At 36.9% G+C, this 17,064-nt stretch overlaps 1 protein-coding gene across 2 annotated transcripts in view; it reads right to left on the bottom strand.

The window, feature by feature from the left end:
* The window catches only part of NOX4 (NADPH oxidase 4), a 180,108-nt gene that overhangs the window by 146,045 nt on the left and 16,999 nt on the right, over positions 1-17,064 (bottom strand). The gene's annotated exons all lie outside the window — the stretch shown is intronic.

Below are 17,064 nucleotides of genomic sequence, written 5' to 3'. Positions count from 1 at the left end.
GAAGTGAGTCAGAAAGAGAAAGACAAATACCATATGACATCACTTATATGTGGAGTCTAAAATATGATACAAATGAACTTATCTATGAAACAGAAACAGACTGCAGATAGAGAAAAGACTTGTGGTTGCCAAGGCAGAGGGGAGTGCAGGAGGGACGGATTGGGGGTTTGGGGTTAGTGATGCAAAGTATTACATACAGAATGGATAAACAACAAGGTCCTACTATATAGCACAGTGAACTATATTCGATATCCTGTGATAATCACTAATGGAAAGGAATATGAAAAAGAATACACATATATGTATAGCATATATGCATAACTGAATCACTTTGCTGTACAGAAAAAATTAACATAACATTGCAACTCAACTAACAAAATAAGCAAATACAATATTTAAAAAAAAAAAAAAGGTCTTCCCTAACCCAGAACCAAGAGAGATCCCAGATCATCTGTGCTTCATACAAAGCTGATCATAACTACACTATACAACGTATTTTTCAAAGAAGCACACCCCTCTGGTATGATCCAGTACTTTTTGGCAACTAATTTTAAATCAAATTCCTGCTATGTTGACATCCGCTGTTGTCTGATACTATCTACATTCTTCATACAAACAGTGTGTCACATGAAAACAAGACATGGCGTCATATTTGTGCACTTGTCTTGGAATAAACACAAAGCTACTTTATGTTAAGGGTATCAACTAAGAAATAGGTGTACATTGGGGTACACGTGTCTCTTTTGATTCTGGTTTCCTCAGTGTGTATGCCCAGCAGTGGGATTGCTGGGTCATATGGCAGTTCTATTTCCAGTTTTTTAAGGAATCTCCACACTGTTCTCCATAGTGGCTGTACTGGTTTGCATTTCCACCAACAGTGTAAGAGGGTTCCCTTTTCTCCACACCCTCTCCAGCACTTATTGCTTGTAGACTTCTGGATCGCAGCCATTCTGACTGGTGTGAAATGGTACTTCATTGTGATTTTGATTTGCATTTCTCTGATAATGAGTGACACTGAGAATCTTTTCATGTGTTTCATTGAAACATGTAAAATATCTTATGTGAAACAAATCGCCAGTCCAGGTTCGATGCATGATACAGGGTGCTCGGGGCTGGTGCACTGGGATGACCCAGAGGGAAGAGATGGGGAGGGATATGGGAGGGGGGTTCAGGATGTGGAACACATGTACACTCATGGCGGATTCAAGTCAATGTATGGCAAAACGAATACAATATTGTAAAGTAAAATTAATTAATTAATTAAAAAAGAAATAGGTGTAAGTCAACTGCTTTACTTATCTTAAAATTGCTCATGATCCTGAAATTCCCAACTTAACTCCTGGCAAAATAGCAACTCTGTTACATAGTGTTTACTGTCAGCACATGAAATATTATTCCTGAAGGGGAGACAGGGTAAGAAGTCAGGTCAGGAAAGCCATAATTTTCATTGAGTTATATGAAAAGTAATTAATCTTTCCAATTAGGCTATTTCTCCACCATGAGTTTGAACACCTCAGGGATACAGTTCAATGAGTATACCAGTAAATGGACAAAGAGAAACAATCCTCTATGGACTATCTAAAAAAAAAAGTGTTAAATATAATTTTCTCACATCTGCGAGCAAAATGATCATTTCAGAGGGATAAGTTTTTGTTGTTTAGGCCTCCAGAGAAATAGAAGAATTGTTATCTCTTTTTAATCTGGATGTTCATATAAAAAAATTTTAGCTTGAGGGCTTTTAATGATAATTTTATCTGCAGTTCTAATGTACTAGGACAAAAACTCACTTAAATACATCAGCTAAAATCTATCATGTATGTTCAAGTCTTAAGAAATACACATAAATTATTCAAATTTTCTTTGGGGTTTAGTGCTTTAAAGAAAATTCTTATATATTTTGTATTTTATAACCATTTATTGAATATCTGGAAGTGTTTTATTGCTGTGTTTACATTAAATCACAGTAATTTAATTCAAAGTGCCTTTAAGTGTCTACTTGGGATAAATGAAGCTTATTTTAGCATTCCACTTCTTCCTTATGATGCTGCAAAATCTAACTGGAAATTTTACCAAGAACTCATTTCCTCATATATGTTTGTTCCTGAACATGGTTAGCTCTTTAAACCAAGATGAAAATTCCTTTTTATTAGGTTATCAGAGTACAAAATTCTCTCATTCAGAAGCAGTCAAGACAGTAAGGAAACGGAGACAGATATCAGTTAAGTGGCACAATCATAGGAAACCATCTAATCCACTTACTACATGGGTAATATTCTACAGCTAAGATTTGTTTTATTTAGTCATTATTAATTCATGATCTTCGTAAGAATCAGCTACTTCAAATGTTCACTAAAAAGAAATGTCTGCCTAAGTTATGTGTCCAGCCCATTCTATGTGGATGACATGTTCTACCATTCCTGGAGAGCTTAACCTGCTATGCTAGTTTTCGAATTTCATTCAGGTTAGTTATCACTAGATGGCAGCATAACTTTCATGGTTCAAATCTTACCTGTGAAGATCTCAAAAAGTGTGAAAGTGTTAGTTGCTCAGTTGTGTCTGACTCTTTGCAACCCCATTGACTATAGTCCGCCAGGCTCCTCTGTCCATGGAATGCTCCAGGCAAAAATACTGGAATAGGTAGCCATTCCCTTCTCCAGGGGAAATTCCTAACCCAGGGATCGAACCCCTGCATTGCAGGCAAGTCTCAAATGTAACTGAAAATTCCATGTTTAAAATTCTAAAACTAGAAATATATTTTAGAATATTTTAGAGTATGTATAAATAATACATAGTTTGGTCCTTCCTATGGACTAAATGTTTGTGTTCCCCAAACATACACATTGAAACCCTATCATGATGGTATTTGAAGGTGGAGCCTTTGATAAGTAATTAGGTTTAGACAAGATCATGAGACTAGAGCCCTGAGATGAGATGGGGTTGCTGCTGCTGCTGCTAAATCGCTTCAGTCGTGTCCGATCTGTGCGACCCCATAGACAGCAGGCTCCTCTCTCCCTGGGATTCTCCAGGCAAGAATACTGGAGTGGGTTGCCATTGAGGGAAGAGACCAGCGCTCCCTCTCTCCTCCTTGAGGATACAGCAAGAAGGAAGCCATCTGCAAACCAGGAAAAGGGCTCTCAACAGACACCAAAGCTGCAGGCATCTTGTTCTTAGACTTCCCAGCCTTCAAAACTGAAAGAAATAAATGTTTAAGTCACCCAGTATTTTGTTGTAGCAGCCTGAACTAAGACAGTCCTATAAGAAAAGATACCATATAAAGCAAATTATAAAAGAACGTGGTGGGGCTTCCCTAGTGGCTCAGATGATAAAGAATCTGCCTGCAGTGCAGGAAACCAGATTTGATCCCTGAGTTAGGAAGATCCCCTGGAGAAGCAAATGGCTACCCATGCCAGTATTCTTGCTTGGAGAATTCCATGGACAGAGAAGCCTAGTGAGCTACAGTCCATGGGGTCACAAAGAGTAGGACACAACTGAATGACTAACACACACACATACATAAAAGAATGTAGTATCTAAGTATAACAACAAGTACACGGTCATTTTCCTAAAATCTCAAGCACACATTCATTTTTCTTTTTTTAATCTTAGATCTGTTACTTAATAACTATTCTTCTTGCTAGTTAACTGGCCTTATTTGTAAAGTTAAGAAAAATAAAATTTTCTTATCCATAGAATTAAAATAATATGATGTGCTATAAAAATCCTAGCTTTCACGACTTTTGTGAAAAGTAAAACTGGTCTAAAAAATGCAAGCACTATATAAAATTACCTTATTGATTAGGGTAGTATATCCCATCCTTTCTCTAAATAGTCTCTCCTGTACTTCCATAGTAGGTGTTACCTATTCCACTTATATTATTCACTCAACATACATTTACTATGATACATACATATCACAAGGTACAGGGAGTTCAATAATTAAGTAAAACAAAACATGCTTTCTTCCTTAGGATGTTATATTTTAGTAAGGAAAACAGATGATAATCAAACAGCTACACAATCAAATGTAAATTATAAAAAATACACTGAGATCAATGCAGTGAATGAGAACTACAGAATATGAGCATATATATATAACAGGGAATGTGATCTAAATAGGAAGATCAGGCAGGCTTTCTGGACTAAATGAAAAGTGAATTGAGATCTGAACGGTGAGCAGAAGTCATTTAGGAACAAGAAGAACATTTATGAAAAAAAAAAAAAACCCAGCATGAAAACTGATGTGCGGAAAACAGGAGCACATTGTATAGGTGAGAAATCAATAGCAGCCCAATATAGTTGGATTGGAAATGGAGAATGGTATAACATAAGACTGGAGAAGCAGGTAGGGCTACACCTTGCTGAACTTTATAGGTCATATTAAGAATGTGTGTGTTTATCCTAAAATCAGTTGCAGAGCATTATGTCATGAGCAGGGAGGTGGTAAGAAGACATTAGAATCTGGCAATGATAACTGAATGAAATGTGCATAACTAATTGGAAAAACATAATTTGGGCAACGGCAGTACTTTGTGCAGTTAACCATCACAATAGTGAAATTTTGTTTGAGACAAGAAATACATTTTATGGAATTATATATGAACTGTACATATAGAAAGGATTCAGTTTCAACTAAATAGTTTATTTATCAGTAAGTTTATTTTGCTAAATAATTTCCTAAAACATATACATCTAAAATCGGAGAACTAAAATGGTCTAACCCACATGACACCATCAACCCAGTGTCTACTCTCTTGAGAGTCCTAACCAAAGGCAATCCACACCCTTTGTTGAATATGTCCAGAGAGAGCAAACAGTTCTACCATCAAAAACATCTATTTTGTTTTCTTACACTTACATGAAATATGTGTCTGTATAACTTCTACCCACAAGGCCACTCTGGATAAAAATATTCTAAAATAAACATTAAAAAACTGAAGCTAAAACTAGGATGGCTTCAAGACCTCCCTGGCAGTCCAGTGGTTGAGACTCTGTGCTTCCAATGCAGAGGTGTGGGCTCGACTCCTAACGCGAACTAAGATCTTACATCCCACATGGCACTGCCAAAAAATGGAAAAGAAAAATAGGATGGTTTTCTAGCTCACTCTTGTTTTCTTTGGGTTAACACAATTGTTTAGGCCTCTAAAACTCTTGCGATAATTTTAAGATTCCCCCCATGAAGAAAGTAGTGAAAAACACTAGACCATTCAGGTATGGTCCAAATCCAATCCTTTATGATTATATAGTAAAAGTGACAAACAGATTTAATGGGGAAGACCTGGTAGACAGAATTCCTGAAGAACTATGGATAGAAGTTTGTAATATTGCACAGGAGGCAATGACCAAAACGATCCCCAAGGAGAAGGAAACGCAGTTGTCTGAGGAGTTGTCTCAGAGGAGTTGTCTGAGGAGGCCTTACGAACGAGTATCTGAGAAAAGAAGAGAAGGGAAAGGCAAAGGAGAAAGGGAAAGATATACCCAGCTTAATGCAGAGTTCCAGAGAATGGCAAGGAGAGGTAAGAAAGGCTTCTTAAGAGAACAATGCAAACAAATAAAGGAAAACAATAGATGGGAAAGACCATAGATCTCTTCAAGAAAACTGGAGATACCAAGGGAAAATTTTAAGCAAATATGGACACAATAAAGGGCAGAAACAGCAAGGACTAAACAGAAGCAGCTGAGATTAAAAAGAGATGGCAAGAATACACAGAAGAGCTATACAAAAAGGTATTAATGACCCAGAAAAACATGATGCTGTGGTTAGTCACCTAGTGCCAGACATCCTGAAGTGTGAAGTCAAGTGGGCTTAGGAAGCATTACTACGAACAAAGTTAGTGGAGGTGAAAGAATTTTAACTGAGCTATTTCAAATCCTAAAAGATGATGCTGTGAAAATGCTGCACTCAATATGCCAGCAAATTTGGAAAACTCAGTAGTGGCCACAGGACTGGAAAAGTTTAGTTTTCATTCCAATTCCAAAGAAAGGGATGCCAAAAAATGTTCAAACTATAAGACAATTGTGCTCATTTCATATGCTATGTAATGTTCAAGTTAATGTTCAAAATCTTTCAAGCTAGGCTTCAGCAATATGTGAACTGAGAACTTCCAGAGGTACAAGCTGGATTTAGAAAAGGCAGAAGAACCAGAGACCAAATTGCCAAAATCTGTTGGATCATAGAGAAAGCAATGGAATTCCCCCCCAAAAAATCTACTTTCTGCTACATTGATTATGCTAAAGCCTTTGACTGTGTGGATCACAACAAACCGTGGAAAATATTTAAAGAGATGGGAATACCAGACAACCTTACCCATCTCCTGAGAAACCTGTATGCAGGTTAAGAAGCAAGAGTTAAAATCAGACATGGGATGATTTGGGAGAATGGCATTGAAATATGTATAATATCATATATGAAACGAATCGCCAGTCCAGGTTTGATGCACGATACTGGATGCTTGGGGCTGGTGCACTGGGATGACCCAGAGGGATGGTATGGGGAGGTAGGAGGGAGGAGGGTTCAGGATGGGGAACACATGTATACCTGTGGCAGATTCATTTTGATATATGGCAAAACCAAAACAATATTGTAAAGTTAAATAAAATAAAATTTAAAAAAAATCAGACATGGAACAACAGACTGTTCAACATTTGGAAAGGAGTACGTTAAGCTGTATATTCTTACCCTGCTTATTCAACTTATATGCAGAGTACATCATGCAAAATGCTGGGCTGGATGAATCACAAGCTGGAATCAAGATTGCTGGGAGAAATATCAATAACCTCAGATATGCAGATGACACGACCCTTATGGCAGAAACGATAAAGGAACTAAACTCTTGATAAAGGTGAAAGAGGAGAATGAAAAAAGTGGGTTAAAACTCAACATTCAAAAACCTACGACCATGGTATCTGGTCCCATCACTTCATGGCAAATAGATGGAAACAGCGGCAGATTTTATTTTCTAGGGCTCCAAAAATCACTGTAGATGGTGACTGCTGCTGCTACTGCTGCTGCTGCTGCTGCTGCTGCTAAGTCGCTTCAGTCGTGTCCGACCAACTCTGTGCAATCCCATAGATGGCAGCCCACCAGGCTCCCCATCCCTGGGATTCTCCAGGCAAGAACACTGGAGTGGGTTGCCATTTCCTTCTCCAATGCATGAAAGTGGAAGTGAAGTCACTCAGTCGTGTCCAACTCTGTGCGACCCCATAGACGGCAGCCCACCAGGCTCCTCCATCCATGGGATTTTCCAGGCAAGAGTACTGAAGTGGGGCGCCAATGCCTTCTCTGGGACAGTGATTGCAACCGCAAAATTAAGACGCTTGCTCCTTTTAAGAAAAGTTATGACTAACCTAGACAGTGTATTATTAAAAAGCAGAAACATCACTTTGCCATCAAAAGTCCATCTAGTCAAAGCTATGGTTTTTCCAGTAGTTATGTATGGATATGAGAATTGGACCATGAAGAAGGCTGAGCACTGAAGAATTGATATTTTCAAACTGTGGTGTTGGTCTTGAAAATCCCTTGGACAGCAAGGAAATCAAACCAGTCAGTTCTAAAGGAAATTGACCCTGAATATTCATTGGAAGGACTGATGCTGAAGCTGAAGCTCCAATACTTTGGCCACCTGATGCAAAGAGCTGACTGATTGGAAAAGACCTTGAAGCTGGGAAAGAGTGAAGGCAGGAAGAGAAGGGGATGACAGAGAATGAGATGGTTGGATGGCATCACCAACTCAATGGAGCAAATTTGCTCAAATTTGAGCAAACTCTGAAGACAGTCAGGGACAGGGATGCCTGGCGTGCTGCAGTCCATGGGGTTGCAGAGTCGGACATCACTTTGCGACTGAACAACAACGATCATCTCAGTGACCTTTTCCAATTTACCAGAATTCAGTAGTTAAGATTATGCTCTCTCTCACTAAGGGCAAGTTCTGCTGATTCCAAGACTGTTATATTGTGAGGAACTATGTTGCATAATGACTCATCTTGTGTTTACAATTTTCTCACATGAATTGCTATCAAGAAACAACCCCTCTATCCTGCAATGAAAAAAAAATGGGGGGGCGGACAGAAGTGTGAGAGAGCAGGTACATAAATGTAAGATTGTATTAGTGTTAGCCCATTGTACTATATTAGAAGTGAATGCTCTAGTTTTACTTTTTCCTTCCAAATTTGCCTTAGCTGAAATTTTTACATTCACGTTTTCCTCATCTTCAACCAAGCTTTTGACAGAACTATTAAACTGTAACAAAATTCTGCTGAAATAGTTGACTTTAGAGAGGGCTTGCAAACTACCTTTTCTGGTAAATTAACAAAATGAACATTTTTCTCTCAGCTGGGAATTTTCTCAGCAATTTTAGGGAAATATAAATGACATTCCACATGTAAATATCTAGGTATAACTGGTGTCCAAAGGGATCTGAAAAGGCCAGAGTAGTATTACTAGTAATCTTTAATAATTAGTCATTTTCTTAGTTACCTCTTGGTGAGTCAACAATTAGTCATTTCAAGGAAAAAAATTTAAAAAAATTAGCATAGAGGTTTACAAAAGATTTTTTTATATTCTGACCTGGTATTTTATGTTTGTCAAAAATTATGTAAATTTGTACTCGTTGAGGTCAATTTTATTAACTCTTTTTCTCCAAGGAAATATTTTTAATCAAACCAAATAAAGCTTGCTGCTGCTAAGTTGCTTCAGTCGTGTCCGACTCTGTGCGACCCCAGAGACAGCAGCCCACCGGAATAAAGCTTACACAACACCTAATTCTTAATTATTTGTATAATCATAGAACTTAGCTCTTTCATGAGGCCTTACATGTCATACAGGTCAACCTTTTTGCCTCTGTCTGCATTGCTAGTTAGTTCATAAAGACACAGTTCTGGAACCCAGGCCTCCCTTCATACTCTCGGTTACTTCCTTAAGAACAGAACATGCTGCTCATCAGAACAGGGATGTGAATTCAAATGCTCTTTCTAAATAAACCAGAAAACATCCTTATTCTTCCAGTTGGTTAGCCTTTTATTCAACCACTGGATTTTCCTGTCATTTTATATAAATCTTTATCTAATATTTCTCTAATCACACATTAAAATTACTTGATGGATTATTTAAAAACAAATATTATCTCTGTTGTACCTTCTGAAATTCTGATTCTTTAGATCTGTAGGTGTTCCTGCAGTAGGTACAATCAGGTTTGGTGGTCATTGTTTTAGAATCACTTTGCAGACAGACAGACCTCTCACTTTGAAGACAGACAGACCTGAGTTTAAATACTTTTACTATTACGTTGATGAAAATACAATTTCAGTTTTTGCACTGTATGGGGAGGGAGGAGGGTTCAGGATGGGGAACACATGTATACCTGTGGCGGATTCATTTTGATATTTGGCAAAACTAATACAATTATGTAAAGTTTAAAAATAAAATAAAATTAAAAAAAAAAAAAAAGAATCTGACAAGGTGGCTTGTTCTCCATTGTATTAGGTTGGCCAGAAAAGTCTTTTGGGTTTTCCATAAGATTTTATGGAAAAAACCTGAATGAGCTTTTTGGCCAACGAAATATTTCCCATGCCTAGTATAATACTGGTACATAATAGGTTCTCAGAAAATATTTTTTTGTTGAATAAAATAAAACATTTTTTGATAAATTAAAAAAAAAAAGAAATTTGCCATTTGATAGTGGAATACATTCTTAAATAAATGTGGTTATGTTATAATCATGTTAATGCACATTTCTTGTTTCATGCTTTTTTGCTAGTTACTTGTTTCTTGCTGTTTATTTTCTATTTAGACTATGGAAATGATGGTAGACAAAAAGCAAATTCAACCAATTTTCTTTATTGAGTTCAAAACGGGTCTAAAGCGAAGAGACAACTCTCATCATCAACCATGCATTTGTCCCAAGAACTGCTAATAAATTTATAGTGCAGTGGTGGTTCAAGAAGTTTTGCAATGGAGACAGGAGCCTAGAAGATAAGGAGCATAGTAGCTGCCCATCAGAAGTTGACAACAACCAATTGAGAGCAATCACTGAAGCTGATCCTCTTACAACTACATGAGAAGTTGCTAAAGAACTCAATGTCGACCATTCTATGGTCATTCAGCATTTGAATGAAATTGGAAAGGTGAAGAAGCTCAATAAGTGGGTGCCTCATGAGCTGGCCGGAAATTTAAAAAAAAAAATCGTCGTTTTGAAATGTCATCTTCTCTTATTCTATGCAAAAACAATGAGCCATTTCTGGATCGGATTGTGACGTATAACAAAAAGTGGATTTTATATAACAACTAACAAAAATGACCAGTTCAGTGGCTGGACCAAGAAGAAGCTCCAGAACACTTCCCAAAGCCAAACTTGCATCAAAAAAAGGTCACAGTCACTGTTCGGTGATTCGCTGCCCATCTGATCCACTTCCTGAATACGGCAAAACCATCATATCTAAGAAGTATGCTCAGCAAATCAATGATATGCACCAAAAACTGCAACGCCTACAGCTGGTATTGGTCAACAGAAAGGGCCCAATGCTTCACTTCTCATAACCAATGCTTCAAAAATTGAACGAATCGGGGTATGAAGTTCTGCCTCATCCACCATAATCACCTGACCTTTCACCAACAGACTACCACTTCTTCAAGCATCTCGACAACTTTTTTCAGGGAAAACGCTTCCACAGCCAGTAGGAGGCAGAAAATGTTTTCCAAAGAGTTCCTGAAGCATGGATTTTTATGCTACAGGAATAAACAAACTTATTTCTCATTGGCAAAAATGTGTTGATTGTAATGATTCCAATTTTGAATAAAGATGTGTTTGAACCTTGTAATAATGATTTAAAATTCACGGTCAAAAACTGCAATTACTTTTGCATCAAACTAATAGTGGTGTGGCCTTAGGTAATATTCTTACCCTTTCTGTCTCATGTTCCTCATCTATAAAACGAAAAATAAAATAATATCCCCAAAGGGTAATTATATATATATATTGCACATATATTAATTATATATTAATATATATTAATTGTGTACATATATTAAGTACAGTATCTGGCAAATAAGAAGTTAACAGAAGCTATTATTATGGTCCCATCTCTGGCCATCTACAAACTAGGTCTAGTTATAGAATTTAAATGCTCTTAGGGCTGCTGCTGCTGCTAAGTCACTTCAGTTGTCTCTGACTCTGTGCGACCCCATAGACGGCAGCCCACCAGGCTCCCCTGTCCCTGGGATTCTCCAGACAAGAACAATGGAGTGGGTAGCCATTTCCTTCTCCAATGCATGAAAGTGAAAAGTCAAAGTGAAGTCGCTCAGTCATGTCCGACTGTTAGCGACCCCATGGACTGCAGCCTACCAAGCTCCTCCGTCCATGGGATTTTCCAGGCAAAAGTAGGGCAGAGTTTCTTAAAAATCACTCTTTCCAAGACTGTCTTTTCATCCTCAGCTCTGCTTGGAGCTATAGGAGATGAGCTTTACATCTCCACTTTAGATACCACTCAGGTGTATCTAAAGAAATAAAGAGCGTTCCAGGTAACTAGTAGGAATGCAATTAATGTATGGTGGATCCCGAATGAGTGAGCCTCTGAGATGATCCTTTCATGCCCTCATTTTGGAAATAAAGAAAAAAGAACCGAAACCAAAAGTGATTACCCAAGAGATCTATCTAGTTCACAGCTAGGATGAGAACCCAGGACCTGGTCTTTCCATCAAACCAAGTTTCCCGAGATACCAATCGTGTCTCCACTTCCCCAACACCCACCACTCTAGGCACTGGGATCTTCTGTATCGAACTGAGCAACACCCAATGTGAAGAAAACGCTAAGGGCCGCTGGAGCTCTCTGATGGACTGTCATCAAGTCCAACCTTCTTGTTGATCCAACTTATACTAGAAGCCTGTAAATAAGCCAAATTGCTGAAACCATAAGGGCACTCAGTTATAACGCACTTTTGCATTATATAACTCAGTTCAGCTCCTGGATGCATTATCCTGACCAGCGATTGCACACTTTATTGCATATCTCAGTTCCCTACCTGCAGCTTAGCTGTTGCCTTTCTTCTATCATGATGCCATTACACCTCTTCTAACTACCTCTATGCTATCAGATGAACTCCCATTATTCCTCAAGTCTCAGCCCAAGGCTCATTTTCTCACGGAGGCCTTCCTAAAGCCAACATCCCCAACAGTATCCTCATTTACATCTCCAAAGTTTTCTCCTTTTCCAATATCCTGAAAAAGTTGAGGCATCTTTCTCAAAGTTTCCCTTTTGCCTTTCGCTATCTATACCTATTTTGAAACACTTGACCCAATACATTGTAATGGTTTACCTATTTATCACATGCTTATCTTCCCCCACAAAGCTAGAAAGGGGCAGTATAGTAAGTGGAAAAGCCCAAACTGACCCCTATTCTTAGGAACCTCAAAAATGCATGGTCAAAACTAAAGAAAATTATTTCAAAAAAATATTCCTTGGGGAAAATATTCCTTTAGCAGTGAAAGCCAAAGAAAGTAGTCATGAGACAAATACATGAGCAAGAAGAGACAACCTCATAAAGTATGAGGTTGTCTATATGATTTGCAAGGCAATGGTAGGCATTTTTTATTGCCTTTATAGTAAATAAAAGGGCTCATGGCAGAAAATCAGAACAATTTATTTTTTCTGTATCTATAAATGAAAACTGTGGCTCTAATTTAAATGTTTGGTTTAAACCAATAATAATTTATGATAAGGATATTAATTTAGAATATGATGAACATTCCATGTGAGCAAGATTGCACTTATAGACAAAAATATATTTCAAAGAAGAGCTACTTCAAACGTGGATTACCTATTTTCATAAGGTTCACATGGAAACAATAATGAATAATGTGTCATGAGCAACCAGAAAGTAGTTAATAATAATTGGAGTAATTATTTCTCAATAAATCCCAATAAAAGCTACCAATTCAGGGCCCTTGGGGTATATCCAAAAGCTCATGAATGCCCCTTCATGCCATAATAAAAAAACTTTCATTCATTCCAAATGATCCTAGCTGGTTTCTGTCAACTTACTGCCTGGAGACTTTCAACTATGATGTAATTTTTGACTCAGGTTGGCCTTTCTTCCTATCTATAAACTGCCTTTTTTTAAAACACTGTCTGTAAAAGAAGTTTGAAAGAAGGATGCTTGGAGAAAATGTTTTCCCATATAACTTAAGGGGCCACCAAAAGTGTAATGTTGATTCTGATACTTTATCCAGAAATTTTATGTTTAACTCAAATCTTTCCTTTTTATATGTCATCATACTTTATTCTAGAGCTTCCCAGGTGACTCAGTGATCAGGAATCTGCCTTCCAATGCAGGAGAAGTGGGTTGGATCCTTGGGTCAGGAAGATCCCTCTGGAGAAGGAAATGGCAACCCACTCCAGTACTCTTGCCTGGGAAATGCCATTGTCAGGGACGCCTGGCCAACTCTAGTCCATGGGGTCGCAAAGAGTGGGACACAACTTAGTGACTAAAACAACAACATACTTCATTCTGCACTTTCTAGAAATGAACTTCCTTCCATTTTCAGTGAGAATGTGGTCTTTCCTTAGAAATCGACTATGAATCAGAAAGAAATTTAGCTACTACAGAGAGAAGAAAGCAAGACTAACATAGGACAGTTCCGTCCTGATTTTCTCTGCTGTCTTTCCTGTGCCAAAAGCCTGGACAGCAGAAGAGATTCACTTCTAGACTTTGCGTCTATCTGGAAAAACTTAATTCAATGTAAATGGTAGTCAGAACTGCACACAAACACATTCATGGGTTTTTAAAGGCAATGCTGTCTGGTGAACGGTCACCAATTAAAAGGTATGAAATTTTTACCACACCTACCACCTGTGACCTCTGCCAAGGTCACTAGTCTCCAAAACTGAGCACTGAAGAATTTAACAGAACAGCAATAAAAATGCCCTCCACTTTCCTTCATGGAACTGCTCTAAAAGGTGAACACGTATCAAGTGAAAATCAGTTGACCTCTTTAGCTGACAAACATTATTAAAATGGAATTTTTACAATTCATCTATGACATGACTGTGGATACTCACACCTGTCTCTTTGCCTCCACTCCTTTCTAAGGCCCAACAACAAGGGCCTCAAGAGTTACAGACCATTGGATTCTATGTCATTATTACATCTTCCTCCTCCGACACAAAAACACTGGGGAATGAAATGTATTTTGCAGAGACTGGTTGGCTAAAAAGCAGAGGAAGACTTGTTGTTCCATTATCACAGATTCAGAACATCTGATCACAATTGCTGACTATATAGTTACCTCTAAGCTACTCTTCCTTCTTGTATGGTTCTTCCACATCTTTACACCATTTTCAATTTATCAAAATTCCTCCTAAAATTTATAAGCCAAAACAGATAACCAATAACCTGAGCATATGGAGTAACTTTTGGAAGAAAACAATACTCATATCAATGGTTCCTACTCACTTGGTTAGAATTTTAATCAGACTATGCATAACAATATATATTAAAACTCATATATTGAATATAGGATATTCAACATTAAGATTTTTTTCACATGTCTGTCAAGCATAACCTACTTAAACATATCTATCTTACAACTGCTGAATTAAATCCTATTTGTTAATAACATTTTCAATTGAATCTACAGAAGTGTCTTTAAGTTCCATCTCTGTCTTCAAAATACTAGCAATTTTGGCTAATTCAGCATCATTTAACCATAACTTCCAACTTAGAATCAGGCTTTCTCCTAGTGCTTCTTTGAAAAAAAAAATGTATATATATACACATACATATATATATATTTTATGCATATAGCTTCAAGAAGTTATCAATTCTAAGAGTAAGAACTCGGGATACATTGCATGTGTGCTAGGTCACTTCAGTCATGTCCAACTTTGCGCAACGCTATGGACTGTAGTCCACCAGGCTCCTTTGTCCGTGGGATTCTCAAGACAAGAATGCTGGAGTGGGTTGCCATTCCCTTCTTCGGGGACCTCCCTGACCCAGGATCGAGCCCGCATCTCTTACGTCTCCTGCACTGGTGGGCAGGCTCTTCACCACTAGCACCACCTGGGGAGCCAAAGGCGCACACACCTAACAGAGCAGGTAAGATGAAGACGGACTGAATGAATGGGTCATTTGTTACAGATCCTTTACCTAACTTCCTGCTGCACACGTATTTAAGTATTAGAGTCTTCTACCAAACTCTTCAGTGTTTAATTGGTCAACATGCAGTGGCCATATTAGTCCATCTGCTGGTAGAACAATAGAGTAAATCAAATATAATGTGATATATTGGTAAAGAAAAATGTAAACAAAGTTTAATTTTTTTCTCCTAACAGTAAGATTAAAATATCACAGCCTGAACTTTCTTAAGAAAGTAAATAGCAAACAAATGAACCAAGGATACATATAAATTTCTAAAATATTCACTGCAGTACAGTCTGTGATACAATGCTACTATATAATGTTTTACATAATTAAAATAAATTTCCATGTGTATGTAAAAAAAAAAAAAAACTAAAAAGGTCAACAGCAGAGAAATATAAAACAAATTATCATACACATTATGTGCTACTATGTAGCCATTAAAAATAAAGTAACATAGAATAAAATAATAAAAATAATAATAAAAAATGTGATATTATTGAATTAAGAATATGCATGTATACAAATGTTAATCTACATATACAAGCATAAACATAGGTATAGAAATTGACATAGATTTTATACATACAGTTGGTTATCTCTTAGAAGTTAAAAGAAGTTTCTAATTTTGTGTTATTGGCATTCATAGGGAGGTGGGTATTTTGAAATGTAATACAGTTAATAATTGAGCACCAAGAATCAAATGGATAAATAAAAATTCACAATAAGTGAAATGGGTTAGCATACTTTGAAATTCTAATAATATACCCAAAGGACATACCCAAAGGGGTATTCTACACAATGATGTTTTTCACAGCGTTTTCTAGGTAAGTGAAGTAACAAAAGCCAGTTGAATGTCCAAAAATATAAGAATGTTTAAGTGAGGTGTGTTTTTATTCCTTCAGTAAAATATTAAAAATAAATAATGCATGTGTAACAGCTTGTGATTACAGGGATAAATCTGATGTGATATTTAATGTTATATTTTTAAAAGAGAGTACAAAACTGTTTATTTGAAATGATCACATTGTTATTTTTAAAAATTTGAATTTAAAAAACACATTAAAATGTTAACCATGGGTATGTACGGATGCTGAGATATAAATTACTTTTCTGCATTTTCCCTTATATTCAAAGGGATAAATATGAAAAATATACATGAAAAAATATTTAATTCATACGGAAGTCAAAAGAAAATTATTTTCTAAAGAAAAGAAAGGGGGAATGTCTTAAAAGTATAACTTGAGGAGGAGGAATATTACCTTTAAATGAAAATAGGGGGCAATTTTCATTTTTATTTTTGTGTATTTTCTATTGTTTTCCTTAATTTTATACATTAGCTTCATATTTTCATGGCTTAAAGAGGAAGTTTTCAGAAGGACATTAACTTGCTGACCTCTTTTATTCTAACCTTCAGATAAATGGAAAGATGTTCATTTAAAGCACAGGATCAATAGGACAAGACAGGACAGGACAGGAACAGGGAAGAAGGTAAATCATGAGTGACAGAGAGCTACCAAGGGAAAAAAGGGCTCCAGGTATTGTAAAGAAGAACTACTGAGGGCATGGGAGGGCTAAGAGATAAAATTACTGATTCTTTAACGCTTAAGAGGCCCAAACATTAAAGATTATTCAAGCTGCATATTATTCAAGTGCCATATTATATTTCTTACAGTGTGATTAGTTTATGTGCTGTTAAGACACTTAATTAACAGTTTCTGAAAAAAAAAAGAAAAGTATTTCAACATGTATTAAAATATTAGTAAATAAAATGCTGATATGCTGCCATGTACAAAACAAAACAACAAAAAACAAACCAAACAATCCTCCACTTACACTCCATGCTCCTAACCTTTCTAACCTTGGTTAGTCTTTTGGGTTGGTGGTGGTGTTTAGTCATTTAACCATATCTGACTCTTTGCAACCGCATGGACCAT

The sequence above is a fragment of the Bos javanicus genome, chromosome 29 (assembly GCF_032452875.1).
Source record: "Bos javanicus breed banteng chromosome 29, ARS-OSU_banteng_1.0, whole genome shotgun sequence".
NCBI lineage: Eukaryota > Metazoa > Chordata > Mammalia > Artiodactyla > Bovidae > Bos > Bos javanicus.
Note: the sequence above shows the minus strand (reverse complement) of the source record. Positions and strands in the feature narration are given on the sequence as shown.